This window comes from Bombina bombina, chromosome 12, assembly GCF_027579735.1.
Source record: "Bombina bombina isolate aBomBom1 chromosome 12, aBomBom1.pri, whole genome shotgun sequence".
Taxonomy (NCBI): Eukaryota; Metazoa; Chordata; class Amphibia; order Anura; family Bombinatoridae; genus Bombina; species Bombina bombina.
In genome coordinates, this window is record NC_069510.1 from 134,337,603 (window position 1) to 134,358,376 (window position 20,774).

Below are 20,774 nucleotides of genomic sequence, written 5' to 3' on the forward strand. Positions count from 1 at the left end.
TTGTTTACATTTAGCCACCAATTCGCAAGCGTAACCCAGGTTCTCAACCAAAAATGGGCCGGCTCCTAAGCGTTACATTCCTGCTTTTTAAATAAAGATAGCAAGAGAACAAATAAAAATTAATAGTAGTAAATTAGAAAGTTGCTTAAAATTGCTGCTCCGAACAAATTTGAGTTTAGTGTCCCTTTAACTTTTCCTGTATTACTTTCCCTTTGGCTGTTTATTATTTGTTTGTCACAACAAAACAAAAAAAAACTAACTTTTATTTTTTTGTGAGAAAACCTGAGGTTGAAATTGAATTTGATTAATAATTAGTTTAACTGATTCAGTATTATCCATTACACTTTTTCCTATTTACCGTATTATCAATAATTTAAGCCTTTTTTAAGGTAAAGGAAAAATGGCAAACTAGAAAATATGAGTATGTATAAGGATAGAAAAACATATTTATGGCCATGTCTGAGGTCTACACATCCAGGACATAGTTGATAAATATCAATGTATTTTTCCTGGTAGAACATGTTGGGCCAGATTACAAGTGGAGCGCTAATGAACACTCCCACTCAAACGTTTATTTGCTAGAAGTAATTTTTTGGCGCTCATATTGTGAGTTGAAAGTAAAATGTTTTCTTTTGCGTGCTAACCTGACGAGCACAAAAAGCCAGACTTACAATACCATGTGCGCGTTCACATATTCACCCATAGAAGTCAATGGAGAAAAAAAGTGGATAAAACCTTACACCCCACTCTCGCACAAACTCGATCACATATTCTCATGTGCACTAACCCGACATGAAAATATATTTCACATTTCAGTATTTATCACATAGCAGAGTATGATGTCTGATGGTATTTTGGTACAATATTTCTCTACCTATATATACAGTCATGGCCAAAAATATTGGCACCCCTGCATTTCTGTCAGATAATACACCAGATTGCACAAAAAAATGTTGCAATTGCAAATGTTTAGGCATTTTCATGTTTATTTCTTTTGTTTGTATTGGTATGACACCAAAAGGTGAAACAAAAGAGACAGGTAAGTAAAAATGGCAGCCAGCAGCAAATAGCAAACAAAAGCAGGGTGAAACCCTGACGGTACCCTCCCCTCAACGACCCCTCCCTGAGGACAAAAGGCTTATTGGGGAAACGGGTATGGAAGGCATAGAGGGGGGTGGGAGTATGAACATCAGAGGAGGGAACTCATGAACGCTCCTCCGGACCGTAACCCCTCCAGTGAACCAAATACTGTATTTGACCACTGGACATACAAGAGTCAACAATGATGCTGACCTCATATTCTTCATGGTTGTCAACAGAAATAGGTTGGGGACAAGGCAACACAGTGGTAAACCGATTTACAAACCAATTGTTTCAAGAGGGAGACGTGAAAAATATTGGAGATGCACATTGCAGGTGGAAGGTCAAGAGCGTAGGCAACAGGATTGACCCGTCGGAGTATTTTAAAAGGACCAACATAATGGGGAGTCAGTTTATTGGAAGGCACACAAAGGTTCAAGTTGCGGGAAGACAGCCAAACCCTCTCTCCAACCTGGTAGGAAGACGCGGGTAGACACCTACGATCAGCCTGGAATTTTTGTAGCTGCATAGACTGATGAAGGCAATCCTGAATCTTCACCCATGTGCAACGGAGTTGCCAGAGATGCTCTGGTTTCTCCGGAGGGGCATTGGTTTGTGAAGCGAGGATCTCCTCCCCCAAGGGAGAAGTAAAATTGGTACATATGGTGGCCAAAATATGTCACAAAGTATAACTGGAGTGGGTACAGAGTCCTCCTTGGACAGAGGCAAAAATTGAGACTAAAATAGCATCCCCCCCCCACACACACACACACACATCTGATGGGAATGGCAAATAAATATAACCCAAAATACACAGAATGTGTTGTTAGGAGTAAAGTATGTGAATGTAGAATGAGTGTAATTTTAGATACCTTTATATATTTTGAGATATTTTATAACACTAATGTTTACTAAACTGTGATTGGCACTGTATCTGTTTGCACAACATGTTTGTTGTTATTATGTTGCATATCAAGTACTACCATAATGTTTTTTTTGCAGGATGTCTTGTCATTAGTCTCAGTGGTGTTCATTAGCTCAGAAATGACACACTAGAAAGGCTGATTAAGTTGTCGTTCACTGTTTTGAACAGAAGCAAAAATATGCTAAGAAATATGAGTTTCCACAACATTATTGTACATTCTAACAATGGCATCCTCATTGCAGGAAAGCCGGATAGTTTAACATAGAGATATATGCAATTATGCACATAAATTAAAACATCAATTTGATTATAGATGGTTTGGTCCATTAGAGCTTTCTTTGATGTCCCATATAATGTCACTAATATAATACCAGAGACAAATATACTAGAGAGACTGAAGGAAGGAAAACTAGATGTGTACAAAATACATTATAACTGATAAACAGATTAATTGAACATAGCAAGTGGCGCAGAGGCATCTGCTATAAGAGTTAGCACATTTCACAGTATTGGTCGTAGAACGCTATGAATGGTAAGACCAAGTAAAAACCATAATCCAAGCTTCCAAGACTTGAATCATTAGAAAAATTGTATTTTCTTGCCCTCTCCAGCAGATGAGATAAAGTAATTACCTAGGCTTCATAGAAGGAAGAATACGTGCACCTTGTCTCTAATATAAATTTACACTCCTTGTGTCTGTCCCTCATTCTTAGTTTTTTCCCCCCATAACCAGTATGATCAGAGCTAAGGTTGCTCTCCAGCACGACTTGGTTCTTCCCCTTAATTTAAACCTATCAATGGGGTATTGAAATATGTCTTGTTCTTACCTTGCTTTCCAGGTAAGAGTGTGGCACTAGTCATGGGGGAATATCTGTTGATCTCGTATCCCTCTTCATGGTGGTCTGATGTTGACTGCTTCTCAGTTCACTCACAAGAAATAAGTATTCAATATATAACCAAAATCTTACATGCAAAAGTCATAAAACTTTTTACTCTAGCCCAAGAGAAAATAAAGTTTTTTACACCTCTTTTTACTGCAAGAAAGAAAGAAAGATCTTGCTTATCATCATAGAACTGATGGAAGCCTACTTCTACATTGCAGTGGCAATATACTGTGCTCACAACCAATTAGTGGCTCTGCCTTTTGGCATTAATACAGTCCAGAGAATGTTCACACAGGTTTTAGTGCCATTACATGGATCACATACGTTTGCAGAATCAGATCAAGACAAACTTATTCAAATAGAAAGAATGCAGTAGTTTATAAAGAAACATGGACGTCTTGTTAATTTCAACAAGTGTTTTAGCTCCAATGCAACAGATACATTTGTTGAGGACAAAATTCAGAATATAGTTTGTCCTCTATCTAAAAACCCTAAGCTCTGTCTGTCAGAATATAGTTGACCCTTCAAGGAAAAATGGCTTATGTTATTCATGTAGTAAAGTGGGCAAGACGGAATTCTAACTTCTTCATCTGGAGATAAGAACCAAATATATGGTGCATTCTTTTTTGCTTTAGATGATTTGACTTTAGAACAAAAAAGGAGCAGCACTCTGGAGGCACGATTCAAATTAAACCACTATTTATTGGAAAAAAGTTTTAAAACTGAGGCACAGAACAGCGAAAAACCCTTACGCGTTTCGTGCTGCAAATGGGCACTTAATCATAGATCCCTTTGATTAAGTGCCCATTTGCAGCACAAAACGCATAAGGGTTTTTCGCTGTTCTATGCCTCAGTTTTAAAACTTTTTTCCAATAAATAGTGGTTTTATTTGATTCGTGCCTCCCGAGTGCTGCTCCTTTTTTGTTTTTTGTTCTTTGGCATTTTTTGCGGCTTACGCTTAGCCGCGTCCTACTAGCACCTCACAGGTCTGTGTGTGCGACTCCTCCTCCAGCTCTGGCGACGTTCGGCTTTCCCTCACCACACAGGGATCTGCTGCGGCCTGGTTTGTTTTCTCCGATTTGACATTAGAACCATCTGTTCCTTGAAATCTGACTCTTGAAAACAATATTTCTGCTTACAATTGCCTAAACTTGAGATAAGAAGCCACATCTTGTTTTTCAAAAGTGGCCATGGAATTTCAAATCCTAAAATATAATTTTACTAACTTTCTGTCCAGACATCAGAGTAGTGTATGTAATGCATGTTGTGTACTACACATCTATATAGGACACACCAATGAACAGAGAAAATCTAATTGTCATACATAATGGTGATTAGAAGGGACATGCTGTAACACATCTACCACTATACAAAGCATAAAGTAATATTATAATTCAAAGATAACATGCGTTAACTCTTTAGAACATATATTGTTTTCCTAACTGACCCTAGATAAATATGTGTTTAACATATATGTATTCCTGTCTTAAATAAAACCAATGCAAGGGTACAACTCCCCTAGTAAATCAGATGCATTTTTCCTTATCAGCCAGTGAAGATAAGTAGTAAGTACAAACCATTACTGCTGTAGGGCAATAATAATCAATAAATTACCATGCAAATGGGTTTAAAACACAGTAAAAGTGTATCTCAGACAGGGCCGGTCCTAGAATTTTTGGTCACACAGGCGAGGATAAATTTTGCACCCCCCCTAATAAATACCATGCCATTGCTGCTTTTTACAAAATGTTACAAAGATGTGTTAAAAAAAAGATAATTCATTTATCTATAATTATAGAAAATATAAATTCCCATTACCCCATAAAATCATACTGTTTATCTGATTTTTATAACTATAATACGGCTAGATTACGAGTTTTGCGGTAAGAGCTGCTCGGTGCTAATTTGTAAGTTATTGTCACCGCTCACCTCCCTACAGCGCTGCTATTACAGGTTTTCATAAACCTGGCTTTAGTAGGCAATAAGTGAGCATTGAGCAAAATTGAGCTCCATACCACACACAAATACCAGCTCTGCTTTGAACTGGTTTTACGTGCTCGTGCACGATTTCCCCATAGACATCAATGGGGAGAGCCGGCTGAAAAAAAGCCTAACACTTGCAATAAAGGAGTGTAAAGTTCTGTAACGAAGCCCCATGCCTATGGGTAAAGAAAAGTTATGTTTACACCTAACACCCTAACATAAACCCTGATTCTAAGCACCCCTAATCTGCCGCCCCCGACATCACCAACACCTGCATTACACTTATTAACCCCTAATCTGCCGCCCCCGACATCACCACCACCTACCTACATTTATTAACCCCTAATCTGCTGCCCCCAATGTCGCCGCCACCTACATTACACTTATTAACCCCTAATCTGCCGCCCCCAATGTCGTCGCTACCTACCTACATTTATTAACCCCTAATCTGTCGCCGCCACTTACATTACAGTTATTAACCCCTAATCTGCTGCCCCCGACATCGCTGCCACCTACCTACATTTATTAAACCCCTAATCTGCCGCCCCCGACATCGCCGCCACCTACCTACATTTATTAACCCCTAATCTGCTGCCCCCAATGTCGCCGCCACCTACATTACACTTATTAACTCCTAATCTGCCGCCCCCGACATCGCCGCCACCTACCTACACTTATTAACCCCTAATCTTCCACCCCCAACGTCGCCGCCACAATAGTAAAGTTATTAACCCCTAACCCTGTCTAACTCTAACCCTAACACCCACTAAATAAAAATCTAAATAAAACCTACTATTAATAACTAAATAATTCCTATTTAAAACTACTTACCTATAAAATAAACCCTAAACTAGCTACAATATAACTAATAGTTACATTGTATCTATCTTAGATTTTATTTCACAGCTAAGTTTGTATTTATTTTAACTATGTAGACTAGTTAGTAAATAGTTATTAACTATTTACTAGCTAACTAGTTAAAATAAATACAAATTTACCTGTAAAATAAAACCTTACCTGAGTTACACTAAAACCTAACCTTACACTACAATTAAATAAATTACATTAATTAAATACAATAAACTAAATTACAAAAAACAAACAAACACTAAATTACACAAAATAAAAAAAGAAATGATCAAATATTTAAACTAATTACACCTAATCTAATAGCCCTATCAAAATAACCCCCCCCCAAAAAAATAAAAAAACCCTAGCCTAAACTAAACTGACAAAAGCCCTTACAATGCCTTTTGCGGGGCATTGCCCCAGAGAAATCAGCTCTTTTACTTGTAAAAAAAAAATACAAACACCCCCCCAACAGTAAAACCCACCACCCACACAACCAACCCCCCCAAATAATAACCTATCTAAATAAACCTAAGCTCCCCATTGCCCTGAAAAGGGCATTTGGGTGGGCATTGCCCTTAAAAGGGCATTTAGCTCTTTTTCAGCCCAAACCCTAAGCTAAAAATAAAATCCACCCAATAAACCCTTAAAAAAACCTAACACTAACCCCCGAAGATCCACTTACAGTTTTTGAAGACCCGACATCCATCCTCAACGAAGCGGCAGAAGTCTTCATCCAAGTGGGCCGAAGTCTTTATTCAGACGGCATCTTCTATCTTCATCCATCCGGCGCGGAGTGGCTCCATCTTCAAGACATCTGGCGCGGAGCATCCTCTTCTTCCGACGGCTCTTCTCGAATGAAGGTTCCTTTAAGTGACGTCATCCAAGATGGAGTCCCTTGAATTCTGATTGGCTTTTAGAATTCTATCAGCCAATCGGAATTAAAGGTGAAAAAATCCAATTGGCTGATGCAATCAGCCAATAGGATTCAGCTTCAATCCTATTGGCTGATCCAATCAGCCAATAGGATTGAGCTCACATTCTATTGGCTGATTGGAACAGTCAATAGAATGCAAGCTCAATCCTATTGGCTGATTGCATCAGCCAATAGGATTTTTTCACCTTTAATTCCGATTGGCTGATAGAATTCTATCAGCTAATCGGAATTCAAGGGACGCCATCTTGGATAACATCACTTAAATGAACCTTCATTCGAGAAGGTGTTAGGGTTAGACTTAGGGTTAGGTTTAAGGGGTTAATAATATTTAGCTAGTGTTTGCGATGCGGGAGTGCGGCGGTTTAGGGGTTAAAATGTTTTTTATAGTGGCGGAGATGTCGGGAGCGGCAGATTAGGGGTTAATAATTTTATTTTATTATTTGTGATGCGGGAGGGCCTTACTTTACGGGTTAATAGGTAGTTTATAGGTGTTAGTGTACTTTTTAGCACTTTAGTTATGAGTTCTATGTTACGGCTTTGTAGCATAAAACTCATAACTACTGACTTTCAGGTGGCGGTACGAATCTTGACAGTATAGGGTGTACCGCTCACTTTTTGGCCTCCCAGACAAACTCGTAATACCGGCGCAAAGGAAGTCCCATTGAAAAAAGACTTTTGGAAAGCTGTGGTAGTTACGTTGCGTTACGGCCAAACAAGTGTGTGGTACAGATATACCTGTAAGACTCGTAATACCAGCTGTAGCAAAAAAGCAGCATTATGAGGCTTTTTCACTCATAACGCAAAACTCGTAATCTAGCCAATAGTTAATTATTTTACAGTTATTACATTTTAAAGGGACATTAACCCCTTGAGTGCTAACGACGGCTCTGAGTCGTCACAGAGTTTCCCACTCTGGTTCTAATGACGGCTCAGAGCCATCGCTAGCACTCTCCCAACTTGAGGGAGATCTGGGGGCTTCCACCTGCTCCTACTCCGGCGATCGGGCCTGCATAGCGACAGGCATCGCCGGGGTTTCACGTTATGCACAGTGACGTCACGCACAATGACGTGATGACGTCACCGCACAACTTTATTTATACTTAATGTTAAGTATAGGAGCAAGGTTAAACGTCTTGAGATGGTAATATAAAATTATATTTATATATATATATATATATATATGAGCAAAAAATCTGTAGAAACAGAAAGGGGTGTGGAGCGCAGCCAGGGAAAAAACACACTGATCTAAGTGCAGATTAAAAAACACCTTTTCACTTTATTCAAAATAAAAACATCTGGATGTACACTTACAAGCTTCACCCTCAAACATATGAGGTATGTGCTGGCACTCTGTATAAGTTGTCCCAAACACGGATAAAACTGGATACTGTATGTTCAAACAGTGTCTGTGTCCCACTGTGAGTAAAACGCTAGCCCACTGTAAGTATATAGCCGACCGGGATAATAATGTCCCTTTGTGACTGTTAGAAAAGCACTGAGAATCAAAGTCCCAATATTATAGTGCAGTAACAAATAGGGCTGTGTTACAACTCAGGGGAACAGGCTATGATCGTTGGGAGGCGGTAAGAAACAGTGGCAGCGCGGTCCTATAATGATAGCCGGCTAAAGGAGACGCCGCTGCACACAGTGCTAACCTGATCCTCCGTCAAATAGATGGGCGTGGCCTTACGCGTTTCGCTGGGCTCCTCCCAGCTTCGTCAGAGGCGATGCCCATCTACTCTGCTGACGTCTCTTATATGGGGAGTCCTACAATGTGTTTTAGCCAATCATGGCTATCCATTTGATAACACACCCACATTACATAGTAACTAGTAACTGAGCCTGTACAGCTGATACACATAATACACAGGATATAAACAGATATTTCTCAAATGCGAGCGTGTCAATATAAAATATAGCCATAAAACTTTCATAATGGCTGCAGACATATATGCACATGACAACATATATAAATTACATAGTTAGCAAAACACATGAAATTAAAAATAGAAACATAAAAATATAATAATATAAATATCGAGAAAGAGAGCAATAAAACATAGTAATTGCTAGTATTACTTCCGTTATTTAGCTGCTCGTGAAGTAAAAAGTTTATGCCCTCTCAGCGCCAAATACCAGCTCGTTTCACGATCACACAACCAGGTGTGTGATACAGTGTGCTGTATCGTATCGGCGTAATGAGAATCAGGCACTACGTGTCTGTACATACACATACACATACACACATAGATATACATATATATATATATATATATATATATAAACATACATACACTATATATACATATACACACATATATATATACAGTTAATTCCAGGGATATTGGGACACCTTGCTGCAACCCCACAGCGCTGCAGCTGCATAGTATATTAGGACACCTTGCAATCCTACAACACTGCAGCAGGTACTCACTGACACAGCACGAATATCATGTATGCAGGCCAGTTACTTAAAGGGACATTAAACCCAAACATTTTCTTTCATGATTCAGATAGAAAATACAATTTTAAACAACATTCCAATTTACTTGTATTATTTAATTTGCTTCATTATTTAGATATCTTTTGTTAAAGAAATAGCAATGCACATGGGTGAGCCAATCACATGAGGCATCTATGTGCAGCTACCAATCAGAAGCTACTGAGCCTATCTAGATATGCTTTTCATGAAAGAATATCAAGAGAAGGAAGCAAATAAGATAATAGAAGTAAATTAGAAAGTTGTTTAAAATGGTATTCTCCATCTGAATCATGAAAGAAAATTTTTGGGTTTAATGTCCCTTTAACAACCCAGTACTCACAGAGCTGCCAAGGGAGAAGGAGTGACGCACGCTATCTTGAAACCCCAATAACCGGACTGGACTGTCATTCTCTATGTGTTAATAAAGTAAAACAAACATATTTAACTACTTCATTCAAATAAATGAGAAATACAAATATTCTTACAACATTGTGCATATTACTATAGTGTTTACAGTATATGAATTCATAATTGGATAACATGATACGTAATACTAATATTAATACAAAGTCTGAGCTAATAAAGAGGAAACATAATTTATCAACAGTTGGCGTGTATTAAATGTGACGTTTAATTAGGCAAGTAAGTTGTGTTTAAACAAAACCACTAATATGTCTAAGCTTAGAAGCACTATGTGTAACATACTTGTAATTATCTCATCTATTTCTATTTGTATATGGCTATATATTTACATAGCAATGTGTCACTCAGACATGTTCTAGACATTTGCTAATTTGAGATTTTTGTGACAGCTGTCAGTGTCACATTAAGGGTTGAACTCAGAGCTAAATGACATTTATTTGGCTGCTTACTATTTACTATGTTATGACAACATATTTTCAATACTTTATTTTGTCACTTGTTTCTCTATTGGGCAGGCACCGTCTTACTTTGAGAAATCTGTTTAAATAAACTCCAAATCATAGGATAATGGGTGCCCCTAATCAAAATGATATAAATGGGAGATATGGAAAATATCCCTATGTACCCCTAATCTGCTGCCCTAACATCGCCGACCCCTATATTATATTTATTAACCCCTAATCTGCCCCTACAACGTCGCCTCCACCTGCCTACACTTATTAACCCCTAATCTGCCGACCGGACCGCACCGCTATTATAATAAAGTTATTAACCCCTAATCCGCCTCACTAACCCTATAATAAATAGTATTAACCCCTAATCTGCCCTCCCTAACATCGCCGACACCTAACTTCAATTATTAACCCCTAATCTGCCGACTGGAGCTCACCGCTATTCTAATAAATGTATTAACCCCTAAAGCTAAGTCTAACACTAACACCCCCCTAAGTTAAATATAATTTACATCTAACGAAATTAATTATCTCTTATTAAATAAATTATTCCTATTTAAAGCTAAATACTTACCTGTAAAATAAATCCTAATATAGCTACAATATAAATTATAATTATATTATAGCTATTTTAGGATTAATATTTATTTTACAGGCAACTTTGTAATTATTTTAACCATGTACAATAGCTATTAAATAGTTAAGAACTATTTAATAGTTACCTAGTTAAAATAATTACAAAATTACCTGTAAAATAAATCCTAACCTAAGTTACAATTAAACCTAACACTATACTATCATTAAATTAATTAAATAAAATACCTACAATTACCTACAATTAAACCTAACACTACACTATCAATAAATAAATTAAATACAATTCCGACAAATAACTACAATGAAATAAACTAACTAAAGTACAAAAAATAAAAAAGAACTAAGTTACAAAAAATAAAAAAATATTTACAAACATAAGAAAAATATTACAACAATTTTAAACTAATTACACCTACTCTAAGCCCCCTAATAAAATAACAAAGACCCCCAAAATAAAAAATGCCCTACCCTATTCTAAATTACTAAAGTTCAAAGCTCTTTTACCTTACCAGCCCTGAACAGGGCCCTTTGCGGGGCATGCACCAAGAAGTTCAGCTCTTTTGCCTGTAAAAAAAAAATACAATACCCCCCCCCAACATTACAACCCACCACCCACATACCCCTAATCTAACCCAAACCCCCCCTTAAATAAACCTAACACTAAGCCCCTGAAGATCATTCTACCTTGTCTTCACCTCACCAGGTATCACCGATCCGTCCTGGCTCCAAAATCTTCATCCAACCCAAGCGGGGGCTGGCGATCCATCATCCGGTGGCTGAAGAGGTCCAGAAGAGGCTCCAAAGTCTTCATCCTATCCGGGAAGAAGAGGCGATCCGGACCGGCAACCATCTTGATCCAAGCGGCATCTTCTATCTTCATCCGATGACGACCGGCTCCATCCTGAAGACCTCCACCGCGGACCCATCTTCTTCCGGCGACGTCCAACTGAAGAATGACGGTTCCTTTAAGGGACGTCATCCAAGATGGCGTCCCTCGAATTCCGATTGGCTGATAGGATTCTATCAGCCAATCGGAATTAAGGTAGGAAAAATCTGATTGGCTGATTGAATCAGCCAATCAGATTGAGCTTGCATTCTATTGGCTGATCGGAAAAACAGCCAATAGAATGCGAGCTCAATCTGATTGGCTGATTGGATCAGCCAATCGGATTGAACTTGATTCTGATTGGCTGATTCCATCAGCCAATCAGAATATTCCTACCTTAATTCCGATTGGCTGATAGAATCCTATCAGCCAATCGGAATTCGAGGGACGCCATCTTGGATGACGTCCCTTAAAGGAACCGTCATTCTTCAGTTGGACGTCGCCGGAAGAAGATGGGTCCGCGGTGGAGGTCTTCAGGATGGAGCCGGTCGTCATCGGATGAAGATAGAAGATGCCGCTTGGATCAAGATGGTTGCCGGTCCGGATCGCCTCTTCTTCCCGGATAGGATGAAGACTTTGGAGCCTCTTCTGGACCTCTTCAGCCACCGGATGATGGATCGCCAGCCCCCGCTTGGGTTGGATGAAGATTTTGGAGCCAGGATGGATCGGTGATACCTGGTGAGGTGAAGACAAGGTAGGATGATCTTCAGGGGCTTATTGTTAGGTTTATTTAAGGGGGGTTTGGGTTAGATTAGGGGTATGTGGGTGGTGGGTTGTAATGTTGGGGGGGTATTGTATGTTTTTTTTTTACAGGCAAAAGAGCTGAACTTCTTGGGGCATGCCCCGCAAAGGGCCCTGTTCAGGGCTGGTAAGGTAAAAGAGCTTTGAACTTTAGTAATTTAGAATAGGGTAGGGCATTTTTTATTTTGGGGGTCTTTGTTATTTTATTAGGGGGCTTAGAGTAGGTGTAATTAGTTTAAAATTGTTGTAATATTTTTCTTATGTTTGTAAAAAATTTTTTATTTTTTGTAACTTAGTTCTTTTTTATTTTTTGTACTTTAGTTAGTTTATTTCATTGTAGTTATTTGTCGGAATTGTATTTAATTTATTTATTGATAGTGTAGTGTTAGGTTTAATTGTAGGTAATTGTAGGTATTTTATTTAATTAATTTAATGATAGTATAGTGTTAGGTTTAATTGTAACTTAGGTTAGGATTTATTTTACAGGTAATTTTGTAATTATTTTAACTAGGTAACTATTAAATAGTTCTTAACTATTTAATAGCTATTGTACATGGTTAAAATAATTACAAAGTTGCCTGTAAAATAAATATTAATCCTAAAATAGCTATAATATAATTATAATTTATATTGTAGCTATATTAGGATTTATTTTACAGGTAAGTATTTAGCTTTAAATAGGAATAATTTATTTAATAAGAGATAATTAATTTCGTTAGATGTAAATTATATTTAATTTAGGGGGGTGTTAGTGTTAGGGTTAGACTTAGCTTTAGGGGTTAATACATTTATTAGAATAGGGGTGAGCTCCAGTCGGCAGATTAGGGGTTAATAATTGAAGTTAGGTGTCGGCGATGTTAGGGAGGGCAGATTAGGGGTTAATACTATTTATTATAGGGTTAGTGAGGCGGATTAGGGGTTAATAACTTTATTATAGTAGCGCTCAGGTCCGCTCGGCAGATAAGGGGTTAATAAATGTAGGCAGGTGGAGGCGACGGTGTTGGGGGGCAGATTAGGGGTTAATAAATATAATATAGGGGTCGGCGATGTTAGGGCAGCAGATTAGGGGTACATAGGGATAATGTAGCTGGCGGCGGCGTGCGGACGGCAGATTAGGGGTTAATAAGTGTAGGTAGCTGGCGGCGACGTTGTGGGGGGCAGATTAGGGGTTAATAAATATAATATAGGGGTCGGCGGTGTTAGGGGCAGCAGATTAGGGGTACATAAAGATAACGTAGGTGGCGGTCGGCAGATTAGGGGTTAAAAAAATGTAATCGAGTGGCGGCGATGTGGGGGGGACATCGGTTTAGGGGTACATAGGTAGTTTATGGGGGTAGTGTACTTTAGAGTACAGTAGTTAAGAGCTTTATGAACCGGCGTTAGCCCCGAAAGCTCTTAACTACTGACTTTTTTCCTGCGGTTGGAGTTTTGTCGTTAGATTTCTAACGCTCACTTCAGACACGACTCTAAATACCGGAGTTAGAAAAATCCCATTGAAAAGATAGGATACGCAATTGACGTAAGGGGATCTGCGGTATGGAAAAGTTGCGGCTGAAAAGTGAGCGTTAGACCCTATTTTGAATGACTCCAAATACCGGAGGTAGCCTAAAACCAGCGTTAGGAGCCACTAACGCTGGTTTTCACGGCTAACGCCAAACTCCAAATCTAGGCCTATGTTTGGTGTAATAAGGCATATAGTAAATACATTCATGGGAGTTTACATCCCTTCTTGCAGTCCCAAGAACGCACAGTGATCTAAATGATCTCTGCACTTACTGGTACTCACATACCAACAGGCATTTATGGAACACCAAGTAAGCACACACAAACAACCCACATATACACACACTTACACCCTCACACATATACATACAGAAATACAGACACACATAAACACAAAGGCACATACACATACACACACACATATACATACAGAAATACAGACACACATAAACACAAAGGCAAATACACATACACACACACACATATACATACAGAAATACAGACACACATATACACACAGACACACACATACATACATACACATAAACACAAAGAAACACAGACACTCATATACACACACAAACACATAAATACATACATACACACACACACACAAACACAGACGCACATGCACACACATATACATACAGAAACACAGACACACAAAACACATATATAAACAGACACACATACATACACAGAAACACATATACACACATACACACACATATACATACAGAAACAGACACATACATACACACACAGACACAAAGGTTGGGGGAGGAGCTTATACCGGGCCAGTGTATACCTTACCTTTTGATTATCCCCAGTCTGTACATACACTGCTCTGTGTTTGAATAAAAGGTGGGAGACAGAGCGCCGCACTGTTTGCGTTAGGGTGGGAGGAGCTTATACCGAGCCGGTGTTCTTCTGTAAGGAAAATTATACAGAACACCGGGCGGCACTGACTATAAGTTCATTTCACTTTCACCTTAAAGGGAATGGTGCCAAGTGGCCACTAATAAAATGTAAAAAAAAAAAATTAAAAATCACTGCTCTCCAATTTTGTGCCACACTGCTTTTGCAGTTGCCTAGCTTGCCTTATTTCCAGCGCCGGGCCTGATCTCAGAACCCTCAAAGCACTGCTGGTCCACAGTGAAACTAGCGCTGCTGATTAGCGGTGGTTGCCTGCTTGGGATCAGCAGTGCACTGTGGTCCCCAAGCAGCACTTCTACTGTGTTTTTAACTCATTTGCATGGAATTAGAAAATGTAACAAATAAGGGAGGAAGGCATAATTCTGTCACTATATAAATCAATGGTAAGACCTCACCTTGAGTATGGAGTGCAGTTCTGTGCAGTTCTGGGGACAAATCTCTAAATAAAGACATTGCAGACTGAGAAAAAGTTCAGAGAAGGGCCACAAAAGAGGAGAGGTTAGCCAAACTGGGTCTGTTTTCTTGAGAGGTGACATGATTACTTTATATAAATATATTCATATATATATTCATATTCATATTGATGGCAGAATATATACAGAGATGGCAGAAGCTTTGTTTATTAAAAAAAAAGTTTTTGACAACAGGTCACAGTTTAAGGCAGGAGAATAGTGGATTTAATATCCAGCAATATACTTTTTTTTACCTGTAAGAGCAATTAAATTGTGGAACTCATTACCTAAGTAGTAAATGCCAATACCTTAGACAAATGTAAAAATGGTTTACATACATTTCTGGCTAGAAACAGAATTCAGGGATATGATTGCTGGTGTTAAATGGGTCACCTTTTTTAATGGGATTAATTTAAGATCAACTGGAGCTTGTATTGTAGATGAATTAAGATTTGTATAGGTTGAACTCAATGGACTTCTGTGTTTTTCCAACTATGTTTTATATATATATATATATATATATATGTATGAAAAAAAGAGACGTGATATCCGCGCTGTATTAGTTCTATTGAGTGGCGTATAAATATACTAAAAGTAATCACAAGTGTGGAAGGTGAATACCATAAATCATATATTATATAACATATAACCTAGATTACATATAAACAAACATGCATAAAAGCACAAGTCCACAGTTCTATTAAGATATTCAGAAAGGCAGCTGAAAAAAGGTGTGTGAAGACTCCCAGCTTGTCTCCACAGAAAAAAGGAATATCTAACGAAAGAGTTTATATTCTGCGCCTTTCTTCTGCGGTGTAAAAAGTTGTGGGGCAAAGACTACCCCTATATCTAAGGACTTACTTCAAATAACCTCAATCCGTATGAGGTAAGTAATCACCAGAGTATAGATGTTATTCCAGGATCAGTACAGGTTGTCGTCCGTAAACTGATTCACTGATGTAGATGAAACGATGTATCCAATGTGCTGTGGAACAGGGTTGAGTGCAGAGTCCTCGCCACCCAGTAAGATGTCTCAGGAGATATGTGAGAAAGGAGACGGACAAAAGGGCCAAACAATAGTGAAGTACGCCTTCACTTTTACACCGCAGAAGAAAGGCGCAGAATATAAACTCTTTCGTTAGAGATATATATATATATATATATATATATATATATATATATATTATATACTTTTTATTGAGGTCCATACATGATATTACACAACTTTCTAACTATCATTATTCAAAGACAAAATTTGGAACATGTGTTAAATCACGCAGTTCAAAGCTACAGCCATCACACTAAACTATTATAATAGTATGTGACGTACCTATAGAAACTTATGTAAACTTCAAGGAGCTAGATTAGAAAACAATGACTAAACAATATCACTTTGGAAGACAGACTGAACCTCAGATTTTTTTTAACCATCAATAGAAAGTGAACGCCACTGTTGGACCTACTCTCATCAGGTAGATCCAGACAATCCAGAGGTAAATATGAGTATAACAAGGTACTAATATAATATGTTAAAACTAGGTTCAATACATATTCTAGAGGTATTAGCTATTGAAACAGACTGACATTTTATTGTCTTTAGTTTATACATCAATAACAACTCCCCATGAATCAGAAGTGAAGTCACTCTAGGACCTCTGGCCCATTAGGAAAAGATAAACATATTGAGAGAAAATGCCAAGAGGAAATAAATATAAAAGGAAATATAGTAAGACGGACAGTATACCTGTGGACTTTAGAACATATTTATCTAGCTTTAGGATATAAAAGAATGGTCTGTAAGAATATCTAACAAAAATTTCAAGCCTATATATGGCAGAATACAGCTAGTCCCAAGCCAAGTAAACTGCTTTAATAGAAATAAAACAATAGAAGGTAATGGGTGACGTCAACATGCCCAGATAGATAAATAACAATGTACAGATATGTCACTTGAACTGTATCTAGACATATAGGCAGCGGCTAACATTAGATGGAACAGATATATTCTCAAAATTACAGGCCACTAAGTAACATAACTAAATTTTGCAGGCATAGGACAGTCAAGGTATAGTCAAATCTGCTTCACACATTCAGTATTACATAGTACATTTGGGTCTAATATAGACTCATTAAACAGTCTTCTTGCACATATACAGAACGCATCAATCTAACAGCTTGTCTAGATTACACGTAGAGCACTAATTTAACATACGACCACAAAGTATATACATATATATTTACATTTGCTGCCCATCTCTGTGCTACTTACCCCCTTCCTTGTGCTTAGGTTCTGTGCCGTGTATGACAGCATCAGAACGAGGCTCCCTTGGAGCCTATGGAAGCGTACTCTTGTGAGCGCAATGCTTCCATGCAATGTGGTTGGGTTCGCATTGCTCCTAACTTGTAATACTAGCGCATATTTGTGTGCCCTGGTAGTATAAAGCAGAGCGCAAATATCACTTTAGCGAAATCGATATTTTGCGCTTCACTTATATTCTGGCCCATACTAATTATCAATATGTACAAGATTTCAGTCGCTTCTTGAAAGCCTGGAACTATACTTGGGATCTTATACTGGCTGCTAAGAATTACACTTCAAGGAATGGGCCCCATATGTCTTAGCTGGACAAATGTTTTATAACTCTTGAAGAGAAAAGCAGCAGGGAATGACATTAAAAGTCCAGCACAGACAAAGCTTTAAAACCCCATTATAATCACTTGAGAGCTCTACAGAATAAACTCCCTCTCTCCCCAGAGTGCTGTTAAACATGTGCTGCAGCTAATGATAGTGACGGAAGAACCCCATAGTGACAGTAGCACAGTATAAAACACAAACAAAATAGTGATATACCCAGCATGTATATATAAAGCTTCTGTTAGAACAGTAGTAATCTTAGATAAATAGAGCTATATAATTGTCCAGTTAAAACAGTAGTGAGCAAGAGATTTTGCTGACAATTCTAGAAGGGCTCTTAACTCAGCCAATCAGATGCACATATCGTCAAACTGAGCAAATAGAAGCAGTAACAGTGGTGTCTAAGACCCTAAACATCAGAGAAATCAGAATCCAAGGTGCTTCGCGGTAAGGTTCTTTCCATAACGGTCTACAGGTCTAGCACAGTAAGTCTGAGAAATACCTTGTAATAGATAAGGAAACCTGGCGGGGCAGCAAATATCTGCAAGTGTCAGTTCCATATGTTCTGATAACTACTCTCTCATACACCTCCATGAGAGTGAAAAACAGTCACTTGATGTAGCAACCTCTAAAAGGGCGTCCTCCCATTATAACGGAGGGGTCTCAGGATACAAAAGGTCCTCTACCATTTCTCTACTATCTGCCGGCATGCTGTGAGCTAGTCCTACAAGAGCACCCTTAACATACTTGCAACAGGGCTCAAGGGTTAATTAGGTAAGTGGAGCAACCTCTAGGGCAACTTCTCCAGATGTAATGGACATGGCAAACTCTTCAGAAGGAAGGCTACCATTGCATAGCTGCTGTGGTTAAGGATTTTAGTGATTCTCTTATACAGTTTACAGAAGTTTTCTAGGAGGAGTACTTGAATCTGGCTTATTAGTAAGCTGTCTTCATTCTCGGTTGAAATGAGAGAAAGTGAGACCAACAATGCTCACTTTATACCTGGATTATGGGGTAGAGGTGCTGAGGTCTTTCCCACGCAAGGCTACCAAAGACCTCATCAGTCTAGACTGGACAAGTGTGCAGTGCAGATAAAAATATACTTCCCTGACACAGCACCCTCTACTGGAGCTATATTTGCATAAATCACGGCTAAATGTAGATATCCTGTGCACAGTTGCCAGTATTGCAGCTATTTTCAATCACTGCCGGACTCTCCCCCCCAATAAACTTACATTAAATATGTTTATATATGAGTGTAATAGATAATTTATTATGTTTTAAATGCATTTTGTGAAACTTTTATTCTAACCCTAACACTTTACTTCAAGGGGCCGATTTATCATGGCCTGAATGGGACCGTATACCCCTGTTTCCACACGAGCCTTCAAGCTCGCCAGAAATAGAGAGTTAAGTAGCGGTCTTAAAGGGACAAAAAACCCAAATTTTTTCTTTCATGATTCAGATAGAGCAGCAATTTTAAGCAACTTTCTCATTTACTTCTATTAACAGTTTTTCTTCTTTCTCTTGCTATCTTTATTTGAAAAAGAATGCATCTAAGCTAAGCAATTTTTTGATTTAGTACCCTGGACAGCACTTTTTTACTGGTTCGGTTCAATCAGCAAGGAAAACCCAGGTTGTTCACCAAACTGGGCCGGCATCTAAGCTTACATTCTTGCTTTTCAAATATAGATACCAAGAGAATGAATACAATTTGATAATAGGAGTCAATTAGAAAGTTACTTAAAATCGCTGCTCTATCATGAAAGAAAAAATTTGAGTTCAGTGTCCCTTTAAGACTACTGCTCCTTAACTCGTCCACTGCCTCTGAGGCTGCCGACATCAATCCACCCGATCGCATACGATTGGGTTGATTGACACCCCCTGCTAGCGGCCGATTGGCGGTATTGCATAAGCAGTTCACCAGTTCATCATTGCTTGTGCAATGATAAATGCAGACAGCGTATGCTGTCGGCATTTATCGATGCCTGGCGGACATGATTGCTACAGCGGATCATGTCCGCCAGATACTTGATAAATCGGCCCCCCAAGTCTCAAGAAGTTCTACGTTTTCTAGCGCTGTTATGTGTTACGCTCGAGTGCAACACATAACTTTCAACTTGTAATATGAGCAATGTTTAGCACAGTTATGAAATCCTTTGAAAGTAAAGCAGTGAGCTAAACCTTCTCTGGTTATTCAGCCATTTTGCAGGTTAATCCTAAGGATATTGATAGTGCTTGTAATCTGGGCCAATATGTTTTCAGGCAAAAGCATAATTTTGCTATATGTGAATACTGCTCTTTCATATATATACTTTAAGAGTATAATGTCCTTTTTTTTAATATTCTATCGCCTAGATTACGAGTTCTGCATTAGCCTTAAAAAGCAGCGTTAAGGGGTCCTAATGCTGCTTTTTATCTAACGCTGGTATTACGAGTCAGGCAGGAAAGGGTCTACCGCTCACTTTCTTTCCGCGACTCTAGGCTACCGCAAATCCCCTTGCGTCAATTGCGTATCCTATCTTTTCTATGGGATTTGCCTAACGCTGGTATTACGAGTCTTGGAAGAAGTGAGCGGTAGACCCTCTACCGCCAAGACTCCAACCGCAAAAAAAAGTTAGTACTTAAGAGCTTTATGGGCTAACGCCGGAACATAAAGCTCTTAACTACAGTGCTACAAAGTACACTAACACCCATAAACTACCTATGAACCCCTAAACCGAGGCCCCCCCACATCACAAAAACTATAATAAATTTTTTTAACCCCTAATCTTCCGACCGGACATCGCTGCCACCTACATTATCCCTATGAACCCCTAATCTGCTGCCCCTAACATCGCCGACACCTATATTATATTTATTAACCCCTAATCTGCCCCCCCAACGTCGCTGCCACCTACCTACACTTATTAACCCCTAATCTGCCGACCGGACATCGCCGCCACTATAATAAATGTATTAACCCCTAAACCGCCTCACTCCCACCTCGCAAACACTATAATAAATGTT